General features: G+C 41.0%; 1 protein-coding gene across 4 annotated transcripts in view; it reads right to left on the bottom strand.

Annotated features, from left to right (window-relative positions):
* The window catches only part of sipa1l1 (signal-induced proliferation-associated 1 like 1), a 96,457-nt gene extending 87,270 nt beyond the window's left edge, over positions 1-9,187 (bottom strand). For all 4 annotated transcript variants that reach the window (XM_074685772.1, XM_074685771.1, XM_074685773.1 and 1 more), the window contains exon 1: positions 8,951-9,187. The gene's annotated coding sequence lies outside the window, so the exon portion shown is untranslated. The remainder of the gene's footprint in view (positions 1-8,950) is intronic.
* Between the last annotated feature and the right edge of the window lie 3,693 nt (positions 9,188-12,880).

The raw sequence follows: 12,880 nt of genomic DNA on the forward strand, positions 1-12,880 counted from the left end.
GGCTGATTTCACGATCGGTACACACTGTATGGTGAGGGAACTTTCTTCTATCTCTGCTGTTATTAGGAGTATTTGATTTTCCAATCAGAGGCACAGCACAGAGGTGCACACAGCTGGTGTCATAGCAAATGGCTGCGTCTGCGGATTGGCTTCATTTCACGGTTTAAGGGACAGACGGTTGACGTAACGGAGGCTACGTCCATGTTTTATACAGTCTTTGGTTCAGTTCTGATCCAGAACATTAAGCCTAGTTTATGCTTGACGCAGTCGCGTGGTCACATGGTTCGCGTGCCTCGAATGACGTCAACGCGCACCTCGCGACAGTCGGGCACACTGGCGCTTCGCGTGGTCGTGCACCTCCAAAATTTTTAAACACGTCGCAAGTTGCCGTTTTTCGATTTTCAAAATGGACGAAATAGAGGGTAGACTTGCTGAGCTGGTACGCTCATATGAGCATTTATACAATCCATCATTAAGCAGTCACAAAGACTATCAAATGGCACTGAACTCGTGGAGGGAAATCCTCATCCAGATGCCTTGCTGCATGCAACGGGCGGACAGACCACCTTCTTCTCTGGCGCTGCTTTTGTCTGCTCAACAACAGTTAACATATAAGTCCTCCTCCTCCATTCTTAACTTTCGTGCCGCCATTGTTTTGGTCCCTATGTTTGGTCCACGTGACTTCACTTCTTCGTCTTTTGGTTGCTTTAACTGCTTTCCGTAACATTTTTTTCTCTACCGCCCCCAGTCTTCGCGCCACCCACGAACGGAGCCAGGCGAAAGTATAACTAGCACTTTATGCTGCATCGTACAGTGTTGTAAAGATCACAGACAGTATAGCTTCTTGGGTCACAGTAAGTTTGAACTCTATCTCAAAGCATGATTGACATTTCCATCTTGAATCGTGGTATAACAGCTTAAACTATTGGTTTTTATGTCAACTTCAAAACAGCGAAATAAGAGGATGTTCTATAACTAATCTAATCTAGTGTCTGCCCAACTGAAACCACCGCTGTGTAACATCAATAGCAGCTCAAGGTTGATATTCACTGCAATTCTAGAGGTGAGAAGTGTCATGCTTACATTCAATTCTTCATCAGTAGCAGAATCATCAAACATCAGTTCACTGAGGATCAATAAATCTGTGTAAAAGGGTCAACTAAAGCTATAGGAGTGAAATCTCCAACCAGATATGTTGTAAATTGTGTGAATATTTCTAAATGACTTCAGGGCTGAAGGATATGAATTGAAAGTTGACTATTCAAGGCTTAGTAAACTGTGCTATTAAAGAATCCATGATTTTTTTGTTTATTTTGTCCAAGACAACCATGAAGAGGGAATGTAGAGTTTTCCATGATAATGTTTAAGCATTTCATTATTGCTGGCAGCATTTAAGTTTTTCTTTCTCCCATAACCATGGCTGCTCTCTCCCTCTCCCTCTTCCAGCTCTCCATCTGTACAGTATGTTCCTTCTGTTTACTTCTGCATGGATTAGCCTGCCTAGTCATTGTTTTATCATGTTTTTACTGATTTTTTGCTCATCTGTCACAACTGAATCTAAAGGGGAATGGGAATGGGGGTTGTAATCCTTGCAGCTTTTATGTGCTATAATCCCCTAATGCAGCCCTAATTAAGAAGTTATTTTACCAGGCTAGGAGAGGGGGGCAGAGGAAAGTGAAAGGGTTGTGAGTGAATTTTAACATTTTTAGTCCCCTCACTTCAGATGCTATAGCTACATTTAACCACCTCTTCTTAAGCCTTGTCTTTCCTTTTCCAGCTGCTCTGAAGGTCTTGATATAGCGGAGTGAAAGCCTCAACAAAGATGCCAATTTATGCACTGCCAAAGACCGTGGATCAAAGAGATATGCAATTTCACATATCAGAGAAAACACCGCAAGCGCTGTTGTTAAGTGAAAACAATATGCTGGCTTGCACTTCAAATGTGTCAGAGCACACAGTCATAGGCGCTCTAAAATCTCTGCCCTCAACTCTTAAGGGATTAAACATTCAAAAATACTTTCCAGGTTTTGTCATGATGGCAGAATACTCAGACAGACTGACAGACAACGCTATTTGCTGAAGTAATAAAAGGCAGGCGGTTCATTTAGCTGTGTAAACATTTGAGATGGGTGGCTGCTGGAGATGTAGGTGCAACACAGAAAATAATTGTGATGTAAAGGTTGGATGTGGGTGTTTAACCTATAAATCTATTCTGAGCATCCCTTCACAGCTCTTAAGCTGTGTGCTAATATGAAATCTGTTTTTGTACACAGGTTTGGTTGGTAGCAAGCATTACGGTTGTTCCCACAAACATTTTTCTTCATTTTTTTAACTTGGCACAAACAGCAATAAAATTTGTTTGGTAGATTATTTCTTTGTTGGAACAATGCTTCTTAGAAATTAATCTTTAACAGTTCTACAGCTTGTTTATTTCCTATTTAAATGGAGCCACATTTGTAAAGAACATGCTTTTGTGGGATAGGAAAGAGAGCTGAGTAAGTGGGTTGCGCATATGAAAAATGTGCCTAATTGTCTCTGCCAATGCCAAACAGATGTTGGGAATTGTTTGTTGAGTTGGATGATTGAAGTCTGAAGAAACAAGACAAAAGGTCCATTTCCAGCAAGCAGTCCAGTTTAGGTTAGTACAGTTCGGTATGGGTTGGAACAGTTAAGCCAGATCCTGTTTGCATTTCTACAGCCAACCGTGCCCCCTTGAGGTAGGCAGCATGTAAGCTAGGTGGGGATAGCAGCGTCAGTTACAAAATAGTGCAACGCAACACAGTAGCCACGTTTACATGAGGAGTTTTTCGTCTTTCCGAATGGGATCTTTCTGAATGACTTTTCCGAAAACAATAGTATACATAGAAAGGAATATTCCAATCTCTGGTCTACATGTGCCACTATGATCAAACAGAATAGTCGATGGGGCATGCGCAGAAAAAACGTAAACATCCCATGATTTATCAAAGACGGAGGACAACAGTTTTTTATCACTCCGTATTGCGAGTTATTCGTCCATCCAGTCTTGAAATTATGTTCAGTTCTTCAAAGTTTAGATCAAAAGCAAACTTTCCTCCAGTGCTGACGGCTCGCCACCATTCTTAAAATTGAGGAACGTCTCTTGTTGCGTCTCACATCATATCTGAGCATGCGCTGAAAGAACGCACCCTGACAACTTTCCGTTTGAGTGGATGCATGAAACCTCAATCGGTTTGGGGAAAGGAATATTCCACCCCTGTGAAACCGATTAAATGTCCATTCAGATCGGCACTTTTCTTTCGGGATGAGGTTCATACAAAGGTTAAATTCTTTCCATTTGAGCAAATAAATCGAATGCAAGCAGAATATTTGGGTCCATGTATACATGTCTGTTAGGGCTGGACAATTAATTGGATTTTAATCGTGATTTCAATTTTGCCATCTGACAATCATAAAAACAATATAATCCAAGAAAAACAATTAATATGCCACACAGTGTAGATGTATGCAAGTTCCTGTGCTTTATAGCTCTTCTGTGTTCCATGTGCAGCCACAGAGAGTGTTTGTGACGTATCAATAATACTGTATGTGCCACTTGCTGGTTCTTTAAAGTTGTGTTTAAATCAGTACTGAAGTTTTTGAATAAATGAATAATTGTGTATATTAATTGTGATTTCAATATCACTTAAAATAATCGGGATTCCTATTTTTACCATAATCGCCCAGCCCTAATGGCTAGTGACACAGTGTACCCCTCAAATAAATCCAACGAAGAGGAAAAATGCAACAAAATGCATACCGTACCAAGACAAACCAAACTGAACCACTTGGTGGAAACTGGGCTATGTTGGCAGTTCAGAGATTTACTCATTTAACAGGAGCCTCTCACCATATTCAGATATTCAGTGGCAACTTCAGTGACAGTTTTAAACCCTGCAACCTACTGAGCACTTGTTACATTATTTGCTGTGTGATTGCCCAGTAGCAAAATAATGAAACAGGATTTGTTTATATCTACTTACTTAACTAATTCAGACATATTAACTCTGAAATGCACACATGATTTGCTTTTAGTTTTGTGATTCGTCATTCTCAGACTTGTTTTCCAAAGTTTAGAGCCTGTCATGCTTCTGTTTCTGCATGTCTGCTGTTCCTTATTGCATCTATCCCTCCCTGGACCTACAGCCTGAGTTTATTATCTTTTACCTCAGTGGGCTCAAGTTGCATATGCTGATTTTGTTTTCGCTGTGTAATGTTGAGCTCTCACACAGTGAAAAGATCTACAAATAGGAGCTTTACAGAGAGGATAAAGTATCTTGGAGGCTTTTCATTTCTGCTCTATCCCTTGATTTTCATGTTTTCAACATCAGCCTCAAATCAACAAAATCACCAATCTGTCTGGGAAAATCAAGACCTAAGAATGGCAAAAGTAAATCCCAAATAATGGCAGTTTCCCTCCACCAGCAGAGCCTCTTCTACTCTATTCTGCTGACTGTCAGACCTGACAAAGAAAATACCACATTGTGCTTGTAGTGTGAATTATGCTTATAATGGGCAGTACTAATTAGCCAGAGTAGCATCGTGGAGACAGTCTGCTGATGCAATTCCAGCTGGCAATGACGCATATATGTGTCGTATCACTTTCAGGTTACAGTAATAATCTGCACAGGGTTTGAGTGAGAGGAAGACGACCACCTCTGAATTCTCCCTCATCTACAGAGACCCGTGGTTTCATTAAATCATTTCGTCCTGCAGTGTGATCCGCTCGCTGCTAACAAGTTTTTTTGCTTTGCTATTTCTTCAAGCACAGCCCACCCCTCGACCTTAAAAAGGGGAACTCACATTCCAATCCCTAGCATGCAGCGAGACAGAGAAAGAGGGGAGACAGACAGAAACACAGACAAAGAAGTGAGACGAGGGAGACAGAGAGGGGTGGGGGGGGGGACAAGGTGAAGGATGTGGACAGAAATGATGAGAATGTCAGAGTCCTCCTGGCAGCTTTCCACAACAGGAAGGAAGCGAGACAAGAGGAAAAGGAACTGTCAGTGACGGTGGGAGGGAGCCGTGGGAGGCTGAGTGGAAAGAGGCAGCAACAGAACCAAGACAGCGAGGGAGCAGGAGGGAGAGATACAGGAAAGTAAAGCTGGGTAAGGAAAGAAAGGGGCAAAGTGAGGCTAATGTGTGAGGCCATAAACAGGTACAACCCAATTTCCAGCTCCTGCAAGTGTTTAGCATTACGTCCAGACACAGGGAACAAGCAGGCTGTGGGATTGAAATGTCCTCCTTTTACTGACTTTGCACATGCCAGATTTCTGTGGATGTGCACTGCCAAAAATCTTGCCTGTTCCAGGCAGGCCTGGGCTGCACATTAGAGGGTTTCTGAAGGAGTGACCACATCCCAATCACAGTGCATCTGATACACATTTAAACCATAGGATGTTGTGAGTAAGACCTGAGAACAGACATTTCTCCTTTCAAACACAGAGTTTGATACCTGAACTCGCATGCTGGCAAAAGTAAGCTGTTAATCATTGCAGCCAAACAAAGACAGCTTTCAATCCTTTTCTATTAGGGATGTCCTGATCTGATACACTCATCGTTATCAGCGCCTGATATGGATGTTTTTGGAGGATCGAGAAGCATCAGATTTCGTTACATGATCAGGACCAATCCAATTTTCATATGTTTTCAGCACCTTAACGCTTTACGGCTGCTGTTAATCAAACCATGCTGCAAACATTTCTGCTGTGTGGGACTACTTCTCTTTGGACAGCAATAGGCCTGTCAGGATAACAAATTTTGCTTGACGATAATTTTCCAAAATATTATTGCCGATAAACGATATTATTGTTAATATTATTTTGATTTTTTTTCTATTTTTTTCATTTATGTAATTCTGATAAATGGGATAATAAAGTGAGTACACCATATCAAAAGCAAGAAAATTTAATTTCTTAAGAGTATTTAACTGTAATTAAAAGGTCAGGATCTTTTGAATAAAACAAATTAAACAAAAAATATAATAAATTTAAAAAACAAGAAAGAGAAAAAAATATAATGAAAATGAAATGGACTCTCTTTTAGAAAAAAAAAAGCCAATGAAAATAACTAATACTAATCAAAAACAATAAAACTTAGACCCTGTCTCAAAAGAAAAAACAAAAGCCCAAAAAAAACATCAACAATAAAAACTCTAACCTTAATAAAAGGGAGTTTATACAGTTCCTTAATTGTTTGTAACATGTCCTTTTTCCCAGTCAATCTGTACTGTCAGTCAAACATTTTTAACATTTCTGGCTTTCAACCTTATTGAAGGGCTGCATTTCTTTGGCAATGTAACTGTCTTTGAGCGCCCACCATTCGCTTCTATTTCTATTTACTTTGCAGACCAAAAGCCTCAGTAAGAGCGGATTATCAAAGAACAAGGCTCTGCTGCACCTCCCCTTCTTCTTCTTCGTCGCCAATATTTTCAAACAAATGCGACATATCAGCTCGTTGGTGTTCATGAGCTCACACTTTGTTCATTCTGATAAAACACAAGATATTCCCACACTGGGACTGTGGCAGGCGGCTTAAGAACAGTATCTTTCGTGCCATCACTCATATTAGCCTGTGTTTCCTCCTTACCCCTCAGGACGCTCGCTTCAGCTCTTTCCGTGTATACGCACGAGCAGCCCCGTCGCAAAAGATGCTAAAGATCGCATTTTTGACAGATGCTCACTCCGCTATAAATCCACTAAATCCGCTACTATAGAACCAATGCACCCCGATGTTAGGAAAGCTAGATGTAGTGAGCCATCTTCTCATTCAGCCTCTTTGGTCGAAAGAGAGGAGGAAAACAAACATGCATGTACGTGTCAGTTTATCGAGGCTGGCAAACTTACCGAGGACGTTTTTCTTTATCGTTCAGTTAATCGATTTATTGATTATCGTGACAGGCCTAGACAGCAATGATAGTAAAACAGCGTCTTGCAACATTTGGAAAGTGAGTGTTCCTCGAGGAGATACCAACAGGGCTCACGTAAATACAACAAATACGATTCATCATTTACAAGTGAATCACCCAATGGAGTACGAGATTTATCAAAGAAAGGTGTCGGCATCAGATCAGTCAAAAAAATCTGTATCCAGACATCCATATTTTCTACTGTATTGGATTAATGCATATCCTTAGATATCCTCTGTTACCATCATAAAAAGACTGTAACCAAATGATGCCCACACCTTCTGCACAGAGTTGTAGCCATGTCCAACCACTTAACCTGAAAACACCTGGAGAGATATTTCACCTGCTCTTTATCCAACTAGCTCTTTGATTCTCTTAAAGCTGAGCACAAGGAGCCCTGACACTTTTATTTTCTCCAACCTTATCTTAAATTCTGCAGCTACATGTGTTACAGAACATGTGCGCCTCCACCTACACACTCATTTTCAATAGGCAACTCATGATCGCAACACAGCCTCCAGATCTGTTCAGCCTTGGAATTCACAGGCAACAGAGGGGAGGGCTGTGTGACATGAGATGCGGCGGCAAATAGATATGTGAGTTTTTTGGGGGGGTTAATGAAGCAGCTGAAACAGCCAAAGCTAACTAGACAAAGAGTGAATCTGTCATGCTGCTTGTGAATCGCTCAGACCAGTCGATAAATACAGGTGAGAGCTCTCTGACATGTCGATCCTGGACTTGTCGAAGAAGAAAGCAGTGGGTTTTTAAGTGCATGTGCTCGAGCTCGTGGTTGTGTGTGTGTGTGTGTGTGTGTGTAGGCTCCCTGGAGAGCTGAGGCTACAGCAGCCTGAGGACAGACTCCACAGGTTGAGATGGCGGCAATAATGGAAGACAGAAGACCTGCAGGGGGTCCACTCACAATAAAAATCCCTCTCATGGTGTCACTGGGGGGCGGAGGAGAGTGAAAACTCACAACTTTCACAAAAGCAACTTTCTGCATCAACTGAAACCTTTTTTTTTTATTTCAACCCTACTAAATCTTTTTCCCTGCTTTTGCACGATCAATGTCTTTACATCACCTGCATCTCTGAAGAGAAGCACTGTTACATCACTGCTCAAATCTGATGAGACTACAGGGACGGCCATTTTGATTAATGAGTGGTTTTGATAGTGCACTGTGCAAAAATTATGCTTCAAAGTAGTGCATTATTTCAGGCAATTACATGAGTCTGCATTGCTTTATCTGTGACAGATTTGGATTACTTAAAATCCCTCTTTTGTTGCGGCAATTCTAAAACTTTTCCTGCAAAACTAACACATTTCAATGTGAATCTGCACCTCAAAGAGCTTAAATGAGAGTCTGCAAATCGTGCACACAACATAATTAAAAGTACATGTCAGCAAACTGTCATAAATGCACTGAATGACTGTGGTTGTCACCACAGTGTCCAGTACACATATATAAAAGAGAGACGGTGAGCTTGAGCAATGACAGGAAACCTGCAAGAGAGAATGCAGCTGGCCATCCCAATTTCACAGCAGTCACGCAGGGTCTTAACTAAACAACCATTACCTTTATCTGATGGGTACTGTGCTTGGTTTCCTGTTTCTTTAAAAAACCACGCTGTCCAAATTTCTGACTGCGGGTCTGAAGAAGCTATAGAGACACCATGCAAATGAATGGAGGTAATAAAAGCCACTAAAGACGACACGTGAAGCCATTAAAAGTAGAAATAGGTCTTTTTTACAGCGTACTAAAACAAGATATTAGCACGATAACCAGTTGCTAATACATTCATAGAAATGTTACAAACACTAATAAAAAGCTAGGTGAACTTTTGGAGTAGTTTTCCCTCCAAAGCTTTACCTGGAGTCTTTGTATGGGGAACATGGCTTAACACAAGGAGCGGAATCCTCATTTGTCGATAAAGACATTAAAACTTGACAGTTAACCAACAACTAGCGATGTAAATATCGCCTGCGTGTGAGTGGGGACACCAACAGATGAGGAGAGAGTGCACTCACCTTTATCAATTTCCACCTTGTCGGCGTCTTCGAGAAGAAAAATAACGCTCCCTCCTGTCAGAGACCGGCGACTACAAACGGTCAGACCCTGTGAAGAAGCACAAACCGGCTGTAGAGAATTTGAAGGAGAAAACCTCTCCGTTTCTCCCTCTTTTCCTCTGTTGTTGTCCGTGCTCGCTCCGCAGACCGCCTCTCCGTTTGTCCAAATCAGAAGTTCATCCAAAGTTGCTGCGGCTCGCTCCGCCTCGCGACAACGATGAGGTCACCGCCTCCCTCAACTTCCCAAGATAGGAAACCTCGCGATAGCTAGAACGCTAGGTACCTAAAACGTAAAGGCTGCGGAGTCTCGCGAGAGGGGAAAAGAGCGGACTCAGAATGCATGTAAAAGGATGGGAGAGAGGGAAAAGAGCGTTGCTCTGGCAACAGATTCGTTAAAGCTTTTCAGCGACGATTCCTCCGCAAGCAACTGGTGTTTCTGTTGCAAGTCTGGGTGTTGACGAACACTGACTGAAGATTATGAAACTCAGTAAGCTCTCTGCGTCTTTTGCAGTATTCATGGCATAGTACAAATGGCACAGAAATCAACATACCGGAGGACTAGAAGCTACAGGATTACCATACATTAAAATATTACGATGTGTATTTGTGGAGGTTAATACCACCACCCCTCTGAATGCCTTTTTTTTTTTTACCAGGGTGGCCATTTCCACAGCACCAAAAAGAAGGACACCTTGTAGCATAATGGTAACTTATCAGCCTTGTGTATTCCCCAGTGCAATACATTTTTTTAAGATGAACCTGTCTTACAAATACCCAACTAGACCCCAAAACAGAAGTTATAGGGCACAAAAAGACACCACAGTACCTTTTAGCTTACTTGTAATTGAGAGGAACTGTGTGGATCTATTTCTACAACACAAAAATGTAAATCAGCGTCAAACACTGCTTATCTGAGCAAATGTAAGTCTTACATCCTGTCTTACAGTGTGTACAGCACTTTCTGTCCTCGGGCTCTGAATTAGCTGATACCTCTCTAAAACAAAAACCTGTTTTGTAACACCGACAGGATATCAAACATGCTCTCGGTCCTTGTTAGTCAAAGGTAAATGTCAGCTAGTTTCACAGGAGTCATAACTACACAGTGTTTGGGTGCATCAGAGCTGTTTGAAGTTGTTGCTGCAGGGCTGTGTTATTGTCTGGTTGGAATTATAACTTCTTCAGAGATTGCTCTTATCTTTTTGCTGCAGCACAGTAGCAAAAAAAAATACACTCATAAAAATAAACATCCTCCTTTTAAATCAAAGGTTGTGCTTTTGCTTGAGTGATTCCTCTTAATGAAGCACAAATCTAAAAATTCTTAAAACCAAGCTTCGAAAAGGTACTTAGTGAGCTGAAGCACCAGAAAATGTAGAAGTACTCTCTTTGTCAGTGTTCCCTCTGGGTAGGTAAAATGATGCATTTGGACTACTTTTTACTGGCTTATTTCCCAGAGATAACTGGGAATCCAAAAGGGTTGTAAGGAGTTTCTATGTGATCTTGAAAGTATCCCTTCTAGATATATGCCTGATTGTCATCCGCACTTTGGAATAAGATTATCAGCACCAATATAGGTTATTCCTAAATACTATTTCCCAGCTTCCTAATCAGGTCGAGCAGGACCAGATTGATTTAGGGCATAAGGCATGTCAAAGTCTCTATGACAACACTACATCGGCTGACAAAGTTTAGTAGTGAGAAGAAAGATCTGTGACAATGTTCATTCTAATCCACATGCAGCAGTTATACCGCAGTGGTCTGTTCAAACTTGAGAGTCTATAACTAAAATAAAGAGTCAGGTTACGTTAGCTCTGCTTGGTGAGGTTGGAGTTGGTAGATGAGCACTGGTAGGACATAACCAGGATTCACTAACATTACAGGTTATCAAACATCTCAGAGCACCGGGCTGTAAGTAGAGCTAAAAATAGCTGGTTACCAAACTACGTAACAAACTGACAGAGTTTGCTTGTTGTCACATTTCAAACTGTAGCTTCATGCAATCGTTGATAAATACCTTACCTCAAGGCAATGTAAAGAGTAAAAAGTTGTCCTGTACAAGGAAAAGTAATTTAAAAGAAGCTCTGATCTCCATCCATTTCCAAAACAAACACGCCTTGTAAAGTTCACACTGTGGTTAAGTGTCACATCTTCACCACAGTGTGCATGCAACTCCTGGCCAAAAGGTGGCAATGCAAGCCAATTGGAACAGATTCTCTTTTAGCTTTAAGTAGCAGCTCCTTAAACAATAAGAACTTCAGTTTTACATGCATTTTGACGTCTGATCTTTTGATTTGCATGTGAAAGAAGTTTTTTCCTGTGAAATTATCAATTATACCTCATTTTTTCATTTTTGCAGGATGCAGCTGACACCTATCCCGTGGCAAAGGTTATGAGCATTACCAAAATTACACACACAAAATTGGTCTTGTTTATTTTATTCATTAGGGGGTCACAAAGAGGCAGTTTTATTATTTGATCTGTCTTTTAACCAGCTAAAAGCTCATTACAGGAGTTATGAAAAAGAGCAGTAGAAGCAAAGGTTAGGGCAAAATCAGTTTAGCAGAGACAGAGATGTCTGTTTCACCTTAGTTTTCCAGTAGTAACACCTGATGCAGCACCATCAAGTGACTGTTCAAATAATGAGTGTGGTGTAATATAAATAACTCCAAATAAGACACCGTTTTTCACACAACAACCACTCTATTCTTCCATCTTCAGTTGGTGCATTTTGCACAGTTACTGACTAAAACTGTGGCAGCACAAGGTGAAAGAGGATCTGTTTATATTAAGATACAAAAGGCTCAGCCTTAATTGGCAAAAAGTGAAACTATTGTACAGGTTATTATACAAAAACTTGAACCTTCTGATCAAGTTTGCACTCTGATAAATATTGCTAAGTCTTGCACACTGCCCCTCAAAGTTCTGCCAGCCACACAAAAAATGAAAAAAGGGCTACAGAAGTGTTCAAAAATCCTGAACTTCATACTTCTTAAGATTCAAGTTCTAAGTCTTCTTTTGACCACGATACAACAGTTTGGGAAATGAACCTTCACACAGATTTTCCAAGAGCTGCAAAACCTTTAAGGTTTCTAAAGCATCTGCATCATTCCTCAAGACTTGTAGACAAGCTTTGATGTGCAAAATCTCTGGCACTCCCCTTTTAAACACATTACAAATAGATAAATGTGCTGAAAAATAGATAAAACTCAGTTACAGCATCAGAGAAAATGTGCTTATCTTCTCTACTCCACTGTTTATTCGTTGGCAAAAAAGAAAAGAGGATCTATAAAGGCCTCTTAGCATCCCTGAAGTTGCAGCCAGTAAAGCTGCTTTATTAAAACTTGTACAGAATAATTTATGTTTATTAATTAAGCACTGAAGTGGTTGATTATGTTACCCAACAGGCTGCTTCCACATCATGGCACTAACACAAAGTACACCGTAGAGATCACAAAATGCATATTTAAGTGTTTTTGAGATGTACAGTGCTGAAGACACATCTAAAGTACTATCTAGCCGGCTAATCACTCGGCAGCAAGTTGATGACTTAAGTGACTTTGATAATGGCATGGTTGTTGGTCTGGGTATTTGACAAACTACTGATCTACTGGGACTTCAACCCACAACCATCTCTAGGTTTACAGAGAACTGTCCCAAAATAGAAAATACCCAGTGAGCAGCAGGTCTCTGGGACTGAATGCCCTGCTGATGCCAGAGGTCAGAAGAGAATGGACAGACTGATTGGAAATGACAGAAAGATAACAGTGACTCAAGGAGACCATCTCTGAACACACATCACGTCTAACCTTGAAGCAGACGGACTACAGCAGCAGAAGACCACACCGGGTGCTACTCCTGTCAGCTAAGAACAGGAAAATGAGGCTACAATTCTCA

The sequence above is a fragment of the Halichoeres trimaculatus genome, unplaced genomic scaffold (genome assembly GCF_033239565.1).
Source record: "Halichoeres trimaculatus isolate MK-OKI-2021-1 unplaced genomic scaffold, fHalTri1.1 fHalTri1_scaffold_13, whole genome shotgun sequence".
Lineage (NCBI taxonomy): Eukaryota > Metazoa > Chordata > Actinopteri > Labriformes > Labridae > Halichoeres > Halichoeres trimaculatus.